Genomic DNA, 9,616 nt, shown 5'->3' on the forward strand with positions numbered 1-9,616 from the left:
AGTCTATGCCAAGTTTCTGTCATACTATTTTCCAGTTTTCCCAGCAGCTTTTTATCAAACAGTGAGTTCTTATCTGAGAAGATGTGGTCTTTGGATTTTTCAAATAGTTGATTACTGTAATCATTGGCTACTGTGTCTTGTGTCCTTACCCTAGTCCACTTATCCACCACTCTCTTTCTTAATCATTAGCAAGTAGTTTTGATGATTGCTGCTTTACAATACAATTTAAGATGTGGTAGGAATAGACAACCATCCCTTGCATTTCTTTTCATTAATTCCCTCGATATTTTGGAAATTTCGTCCTTCCAGATTAATTTTGTCATTTTTTCTAGCTCTATAAAATTAATTTTTGGTAATGTGATTGATATGGCACTGAAGAAGTAAAGTAATTTAGGTAGAATTGTCATTTTTATTATATTAGTTGAACCTACCCATGAGCATCTGATGTTTTTCTTTGCTGATGTTTTTCTTTTTTCCCCAAATATTTAGATCTGACATTTTTGCATGAAAAGTATTTTTTTCATTGTGTTCATATAGTTCCTGGGTTTTTCCCAGCAGATAGACTCCCAAGTATTCTACAATGTCCACGGTAACTTTAAATGGAGTTTGTCAATCACTGGCTGCTGGGATTTGTGTATATATATATATATATATATATATATATATATATATATATATATATATATATATATACACACACATATACATACATATATACATATATATGTATGTATATATACACATATATATGTATATATATATGTGTATGTATATATGTGTGTGTGTATGTACACTTATACATATTAATACAGATGATTTGTGTGACTTTATTTTATCTCCTGCGACTTTGCTGAGGTTGTTTATTATTTCTTCTTTTTTATTTGAAAAAGAATGTTATCAGTACAGTTGAAAATGACAATGAACAGTAGCAAAAGAGGTTATTGTCCTGAAGGGTCTCACTTCTCTCCCACTCAGAATGCTATGGAGAACACAGTTAAAGAAAATATGCAATCACAAGCAATGATCAACTCTAAAAACAAGAGGTTTGGTGCAAAGGAACACAACATAATTAATTCAATGACTGTGAACAGTTTTGCTGAATAAAATTAAGATATTGAAATTATAGTGCTTTCATTGCCATTCCCTTCAGTGAAGCAAGGGGGCCTGTTGAAGGAGATGAGGACTGAGGACTGGGGACACATCCCTAGTCTGCTTTCCTAGACTCAGGGTTAAAGTTACACAGTCAAGCCACATGTTTCAACACAGTGCCAGAATTCTCAATATCATTTACAATACTTTCTTCAGTTGCCGTGTTATTTCCTATTTTTTGTAGCTGTTCATCTTCTTGCATACAGTTCTTCCAACTCTTTTATTGTTTTTTCTTTCCATTCTGCTTTCTACTTCTGAGAATTAGCATCAAGAACTTCCAGATGTTTCATTTCTTTTCTCCATTTATGGATATTTTCTGGTTTTGATTTTAATCTATCCATTTGTGAAATGGCTGCATAAGTATAGGTTAGGAATATTTTCCATTCATCACTCCCTCAATAGCATATAGCCCTGGGGCTCTCCTTGCAGGATTTGGGCATCCTGCTGCTGTAGAGGATGCTGAAGAGCTCCTTGTTCTAAATGCCTGTGATCCGCTCTCCTGCTGGGCAGAACCTTCCTTGCTGGTGCCTCTACTAGACAACCCTTTACCCACTGTGTAAACCTCGCCCTAACCCCTTCCACCTCCCTCAGGGCCCAGAGTGGCAGCCGTCTCTACCTCAGCCACAGTGCACAGGACCAGAGCAAGCAGGCATAGAGAAAGGATGGTGGAGGGAAGCAGTCAGGTATGTAGGTCACTGCAGTGGTGATGGGTGGGGTAGCAATTTATTATTTTAAGCCGTTTTTAGCTCCAGATCTCCTGCTGGTTTGCTAAAGTAGGGACTGCAGCTGGCTTGCCAGGATGCCTCCCATCTTGTTCTGCTCACCTGCCACTATAATGAGAGGAAATTTTCCTATTAATCCTTCAAGTCTCTCAGGCTAAAAGACTGCTGCACCACACCCCCTTTTTTTTTCTGCTGACACTGCTGTTCCAGGAATTTTTTCAAGCAGTGTTTTCTTGGTTTTTCAAGGTAAATAAGGGAGCGTGAGAGCAACCAGCTTATTACTATGTGATCTTGACTCCTAGAAGACACCAGTTCTACATTTTCAGTTTTCTTCGGTGTACTTTTTTCCATTTGGCCAATTGTATTTTTTAAGGAGTTCACAATTTTTCTCCTTCCTTTTCCAAACTTTTGACTCCTTTCTTGCATAGCTCTCATTTCTTTTCTCAGTTTTTTCCTCTACCTCTCCTATTTGAGTCTTAAAATCTTTCTTGAGCTCTTTCAGGAAGGCTTTTTGCGCTTTAGTCCAGTGCATATTTCTTTTTGAGATTTTGGATGTGGGTATATTGACAATATTGGCCTCCATAGAATATCTATGTTGATCTTCCTTGTCCCCTTAGAAAGAATCCACGGTCATTTTCTGGTCCTACGTTTTCTTCTCAATATTTGCCTATTCCCTAACTTTTAAAGTTGAGCTCTCCTGCTGGAGCACAGGAGGCAGTGTACCAAGCTTCTTGTCTTAGGGACCATGAGCCTGGTCACTGGCTTTGGGTATTGGGGACTCAGGCACTGGAAGTTTAAGGCTATAGGGGCTTGCAACTTTCCTGGTGCTGAATTGGCCTCCTAGTGGTGATGTCTGGCAAGTGCTGAGGCCAGGTGGGTTTTTTCCACATTTTTCTGAGGCTACACTGAAGCTCTCACGGTGGAGGGGGTCTGAGCCCTGGAGGATACCTGCTCACAATGATTGCTCTGATCCATGGGAAGGTTTGGCTGGTGAAGGATGCCTGTCTGTCAACACATGTGATGGTCTTCTGACCTGGAGTCTACCAGTTACCCTGACTGTGCCAAGTCATGCAGGGCTATAGGGGGTCCTGGTGTTGGCACTTGCCTGCTCTACCCCACTGGGCCTCAGGATCTGATTCTGAGTTGGAGCTTGCCACTAGCTTACCAGGATGCTTCCCCTCCTGTATGGCTCCCCTTTCACCAGAGTGAGAGGGACCTTTCCCATTAATTCCTGAAGTGTCCTGGGCTAAAAGACTGCTGTATGCCATCTTTCTACTGACTTCACTCTTCCAGGATTTTTCTAGTTTATTGGAGGTTACTAAGGATGAGTGAGCGGGACTTAAGGTGTGCTCCACCGTCTTGGCTTCCATAATTCATCTTTCATCGATGTCTAGTAATCTTAACATGGAACATTTCAATGAACCTGGTAGGCCAAAATGGTGCCAAATAAGACTCACATGAGGAAATGAACTTAGATACATGAGTAACTAACCAGTCCATATCCTTACTGGGCATTGGATTCAAAATGTTCAGGAGAATGGAGAATTCGGGTGTCCTGGTACATCAAATAAACATCTGGCCCTCCACTGACCAACATTATAAGACCAACATATATTTCTCTGCTGAGTACCAGTTGCCCAAACTAAAGATATAACTGATAATATTTTTAACCTAATAAAACTAAGGAAAATTAAGTTGATTAATGTGAAATTTTCATGTATAGCTTGGTCATATGTAAACTGATTAGTACCAATACCAATCACAGTGTTTTTCAGGTATTGTTTAATTTTAGATCCAGAACTATAATAACATACTCATAGGAACAATAGAAATGAAAATGTTAACTAAATTGCTGTTTGTAAATGTCAGTGCTATCTGAGAAAACTGCTATGATATGTACAATGTTGCCCCTTACGAGTTTTTTATTCAACTGACATTCAGACAATTGCTATAGTTTTCATACTCTTAGAAATTAATAAAGAAGACTACTTCCCATAAATTCAAAATTTTTACATGATATACCATTAATCACTTCTTTATACAACCTTAATACTTTTTATTTGAGGAGACTAAGTAATCCAATTCCATGTATGAGTACTAATATATTAAAACAGAGTCCCATGTATCATGACCTCTTGAAATTAAATTCTTGTTCAATTCATTTATTCCTATCTTAAATACTGGCTTTGCCTGAGCACTGTGTAAAATATATATTTAACTGGAAAAAATAGTAGTAGACAATTATAAATTGAAAGTCAACCAAGGAAAATTCACCAGAACAATGCCACCTATATGCATTTAACAAATATTTAAAAGCCTTCTACATTTAAGGCACTGTACTTGATGCTGGAACAACACATATTCTAATCTATCCTCTTCCATTTCTGTATGACTTAGTATAGCAGTAAGCACCCTGGCATATACAAGAGGGCCTGATGCACAGATTCTTAGACCTGCTTTTCTAAAAGGAAACCAGCTTTTGAGGGACCAACAGTCTCTTTAATCAAACACAAATACCAACAGAGAAAATACATGCAGGACCAACTGACAGGGCTTCCAATTGTCTGACCATAGGCAATACATACATCATTACTAGAGAGAGAAGCACCAACATCTAGGTTTTCAAAGATGGAGGGCTTCTAAAAAAGGCTGCCCAGAGTCTCATCTGGCACATGAACCTTCTTCCAAAAACTAACCCCCAAAGCAAAACCTCACCAAAAGAGTTTATATATTCTTTTCAGAGCTGGAGGGCATGATCACTTGTGAGCCAGTGCCTCATTAGCAATCAACAAAGGTGAGGACCTTCATATGAAACAAGCCTCCTCTAATCAACCGTCTTTCAATAACCCCACCTGAGGCATATCAAAGAACTGAGAAGATTTTTGACTCCTATTACACTTAGGTAAGTGATTTAACTTCTACGGATCTTTTTTTTTTTCCTCATCAGTAAAATTAGAACGTTACAATAAATGACCTATGAGGAAATTTTCATATCTAAACCTGAGTTTAAAATAGTTCCTGCCCTGAATCAAGTTAGTCTACTGGGAAAGAAAGGAAAAAATAACACTAGATACTTTAATAGCCCATTATTTTATCATCTTTTGCAAATAAATATAATAAAAAATTGAAAGGGGGCAGAAAAGAGATCCAAATAAAACATGTGGCAATATATATTGTTTAATGGTGTGGAATATAGCCTGCTCACCCCTGTCTTTTCATTTGTTACAGATTCTCTATGTCCAAGTGTCCATCAAATACACAGAAATCTATCCTTCCTTCCTTCATTCCCTCCTTCCTTCTTTCTTTCTTTCTCTTTGTGTACATATACACACATATGTATCAATCCTATATAGATTTATGTGTTTCCATGTCTGTACATATATATTTTAATGCATGTTGGATACCTTGGAATACTTACATAACCCACTCTTTATCCCTTACTCTTAGCTCATAACTAGCCATCCTCCTTTTTTAAACATGCATTTTTGTATTAAATACTACATACTATTTCTTGGTATATAGCATTGGATGTTACCTTCTGTTTATGCCTACTATGCATCACTTTGTTACCCACTGAATCAATACCAAGCTTCATTCTTTGGCTAGTGTCATTACATATTTAAATTTATTTATTTAAATTTGGTTTCCAACATTCAGTTCCACAAGTTTTGAGTTTTAAATTCTATCTGCTTCCTCAATTCCCCCTCCCCAATATCATGTGTGCGCTGATATAGTTTGTATGTATACGTTCATATTGAATGTATTTTCACATTAGTCATGCTATAATGAAAAGTTAGAATGAATGGGATAAACCATGAGACAGAAGTAAAAAAACGAAAGAAAACAAAGGCAAATTAAAAAAATGAGAGAAAGAGCAAATAGTATACTTTGATCAACATGCACATTCCATGGTACTTTCTCTGGATGTGGATAGGATTTTCTATCATGAGCCTTTTGGAGTTGTCTTAGAAGCTTGCATTGCTGAGAAGAGCTAATGATATCACAGTTAGTCATCAAACAATGTCGTTGTAACTGTGTACATTGAACTCCTCTCACTTAGTGTCAAGTTTATTTAGTCTTACAAGGTTTTTCGTTTCTTATAGCACGATAGTATTCCATTACATTTATAAAACACAAATTGCTCAAGTATTCCCCAATTGGTGGGCATCCCCTCAATTTCCATTTATTTGCCACTATAAAATGAGTTGCTATAAATATTGTTATACATTCGGGTTCTTCTCCTATTTTTATGATCTGTTTGGGATACAGATTTAGAAGGGGTATTGCTGGCTCACATTTGGGTTATGCACATTGTTATAGCCCTTTAGGCACAGATTTCAAATTGCTCTCCAGAATGGTTGAATCACTTCACAACTCCACCAACAATGCATTAGTGATCGAATTTTCCCACATCTCCAGCACTTATCACTTTCCTTTTTTGTCAAGTGAGCCAACCTGATAGGTATGATGTGGTACCTCAGAGTTGTTTTCATTTGAGTTTCTCTGATCAATAGTGATCTAGAGAATTTTTCATATGACTATAGATAGCTTTAACTTATTCCTCTGAAAACTGCTTTTTCATATATTTTGACCATTTACCAATTGGGGAGTGATTTCTGTTCTTATAAATTTGACTCAGTTCTCTATATATTTTATAAATTAGGACTTTATCAGATACACTGGTTGTAAAATATTTCTATTTCAGTTTTCTGCTTCCCTCCTAATCTTGGCTACATTAGTTTTGTTTGTACAAAATGTTTTCAATTTAAGGTCATCAAAAGTATCCAATTTGCATTTCATAATATCCTCTTTGTCTCTCTTATTTGGTCATAAATTCCTCCATTCTTTATAAATCTGACAGGTAAACTAGTCTTTAGTCTCCCAGTATACTTATAATATCAACCTTTGTATCTAAATTGCGTATACATTTTGACTTTATTTTGGTATACAATGTAAGATATCATTTTATGTCATGTCTACCATACTATTTTTCTGTCAGTTTTTGTCAAATGGCAAGTTCTTATCCCAGAACCTCGAGGTTTGATATTTATTAAACAGTAGATTAATATACTTGATGACTAGTGTGTGTTATGTACCTAACCTATTCCATTGATGCACCACTAATATAATTTCAGATCCGGCATGACTGAGACACCTTCTTTAGTGATTTTTTTCACTAATTCCCTCGATATTCTGGATATTTTGTTCTTTCACATAAATTTTGTTGTTATTTTTTCTAGCTCTATAAAATAATTTTTGATAGTTTAATTGACATGGCACTGAGTAATTAAATTAATTGAAGTGGAATGGTCATTTTATTATATTAGTTGGACTTACCCATAAGGAACTGATATTTTTTTCCCCTATTATTTAGATCTGACTTATTTGTGCAGAAAGTTTTTTGTAATCGTGCTCATATAGTTCCTGGGTTTCTCTTGGCAGGAAGGCTCCCAAATATCCTATGATGTCTACAGCACCTTTAAATGAAATATGCCTTTCTATCTCTTGCTCTTGGGCTTTTTTAGTAATATATAGAAATGGGAATGATTTACGTGGGTTTATTTTGTATCCTGCAACTTTGCTAAAATTGTTCATTTTTTCAAGTAGTTTTTTCCTTGATTCTCTAAGTATTTCATCATATCATCTACGAAGAGTGATGACTTAGTTTCATCTTTTTCTATTCAAATTCCTTCAATTTCTCTTTTTTTCTCTTATTGCAAAAGTCAACATTTTTAGGACCATATTGATTATGAGTTTTGATAATGGACATCCTTGATTCACCAGTCATTTTAATGCAAACACTTTCTGCTTATGCCCTTGACATATAATACTTGCTGATGGTTTTAGGTAGATGCTACCTATCATTTTAAGGAAGACTACATATGTTCCTATGCTCTCTGATGTTTTTAATAGGAATATATTTTTTTATTTTGTCAAAAGCTTTTTCTTCATGTATTGAGATAATCATATGGTTTCTGTTAGTTTTGTTACTGATATGATCAATTATGCTGATAGTTTTCCTAGAAGTGAACCAGCCCTTCATTCCTGGCATAAATCCTACCTGATCAAAGTGTATTTTTCTTGAAAAGTTACTATAAACTTTTTGCTAATATTTTATTTAAACTTTTTGCATCTATATTCATTAGGGAAATTGGTCTATACTTTTATTTCTCCATTCTGACTCTTCCAAATTTAGGTATCAGTACCATAATTATATCATAAAAAGAATTTGGTAGGACTCCACTAATTTTTCCAAATACTCTATATGGTACTGGAATTAATTGTTCTTTAAACGTTTGATGAAATTCACTTGTGAATCCATCTGGGCCTGGAGATTTTTTCCTAGGGAGTTAATTGATGGTTTGTTCTATTTCTTTTTCTGAGATGGGGTTATTTAAGTATTTCCTCTTCTATTAATATGGGCAGTTTATACTTTTATAAGTATTAATCATTTCACTAAGATTGTCAAATTTATTAACATGCAGTTGGGAATAATAGTTCCTAATTATTGCTTTAATTTCTTCTTCATTGGTGGTGAATTCACCTTTTTCATTTTTGATATTTATAAATTGGTTTTTTTCTTTGTTTTGCTAATCAAATTAACCAAAGATTTATCTATTTTATTTTTTTAATAAAAGTAGCCATCAGTTTCATTTATTAGCTCAATAGTTTTCTTAATTTCAATTTTATTAAGCTCTCATTGGTTTTCAGTATTTCTAATTTCAAATTTAATTGTTCTTTTTTCTAGCTTTTTTAGTTGCATGACCAATTCATTCATCTCTTCTTTCTCTATTTTATTCATGTATGCATTTGGAAATGGGCAACTTTTCCTAACAACTGCCATGTGATATTCACAACATCCTGTAGCATCAATGAATGTCCCAGCACAATTCTGAATTGTGAAATGCCAAAAACTCTCCACATGGAAGGCAGCACCAAAACATTTATTAAGACATAAGAAAATCAAATCCATCATGATCTATACATGATAACAATGCAGAGAACAATATCATCCCTAAGCCTTCCCCCTGCTAGGCTTCCCACAGAGCAGTTCCATTAAACAAATCATAAGCAGGCCCCATTAAACAAAATCACAAACAAGTTCTTTCACTCATCGTAGCCAGCCAGCCTGCATCCTTCCTAGCTCTGACTGTTTTCTCAAGATTTTCTTTCAGCTCTGCTCCATCTGTGCCTCTTCCTGTTCGACATATTCAGCAAACTGTTCCCACCATAGACTCCATGTGACTCAGACTTCCATGTGACCCAGGCTTCCATGTGACCAAGGTAGACCACATGGACCTTTTAATGAATATGAAAGATCTACCCATTTAAACTACCATTGCACTCATAAGTTTTGGTATATTGTCTCATTACTGTCATTCTCTCAGTTATTGATTTTTTTAATGTCTTGATGTTTGAACCACTTATTCTTCCAGATTACATTATTTAGCTTTCAATTAATTTTTAGTCTATCTTTTCATAGCCTTTATCACATGCAATTTATATTGAATTATGATCTGGAAAGACTGCATTTAATATTTCTGTCTTTCTTCATTGGATTATGAGGATTTTATGGTCATAGCATGTAAGATTTTATGTGTGGTATATCTCTGAAAAAAATGTACATTCCATTCTATTGCCATTTAATTTTCTCAAGAGGTCTACTTCATCTAGCTTTTCTAAAACTGTATTCACCTCCTTAACTTCTTTCTTGTTTATTTTGTGCTTAAATTTATCTAGTTCAG

At 35.3% G+C, this 9,616-nt stretch overlaps 1 pseudogene; it reads right to left on the minus strand.

The window, feature by feature from the left end:
* Window positions 1-1,146: 1,146 nt before the first annotated feature.
* Window positions 1,147-3,241, minus strand: LOC140512422 (clathrin light chain A pseudogene; annotated as a pseudogene).
* Between the last annotated feature and the right edge of the window lie 6,375 nt (window positions 3,242-9,616).

The sequence above is a fragment of the Notamacropus eugenii genome, chromosome 6 (assembly GCF_028372415.1).
Source record: "Notamacropus eugenii isolate mMacEug1 chromosome 6, mMacEug1.pri_v2, whole genome shotgun sequence".
NCBI classification, from domain to species: Eukaryota; Metazoa; Chordata; class Mammalia; order Diprotodontia; family Macropodidae; genus Notamacropus; species Notamacropus eugenii.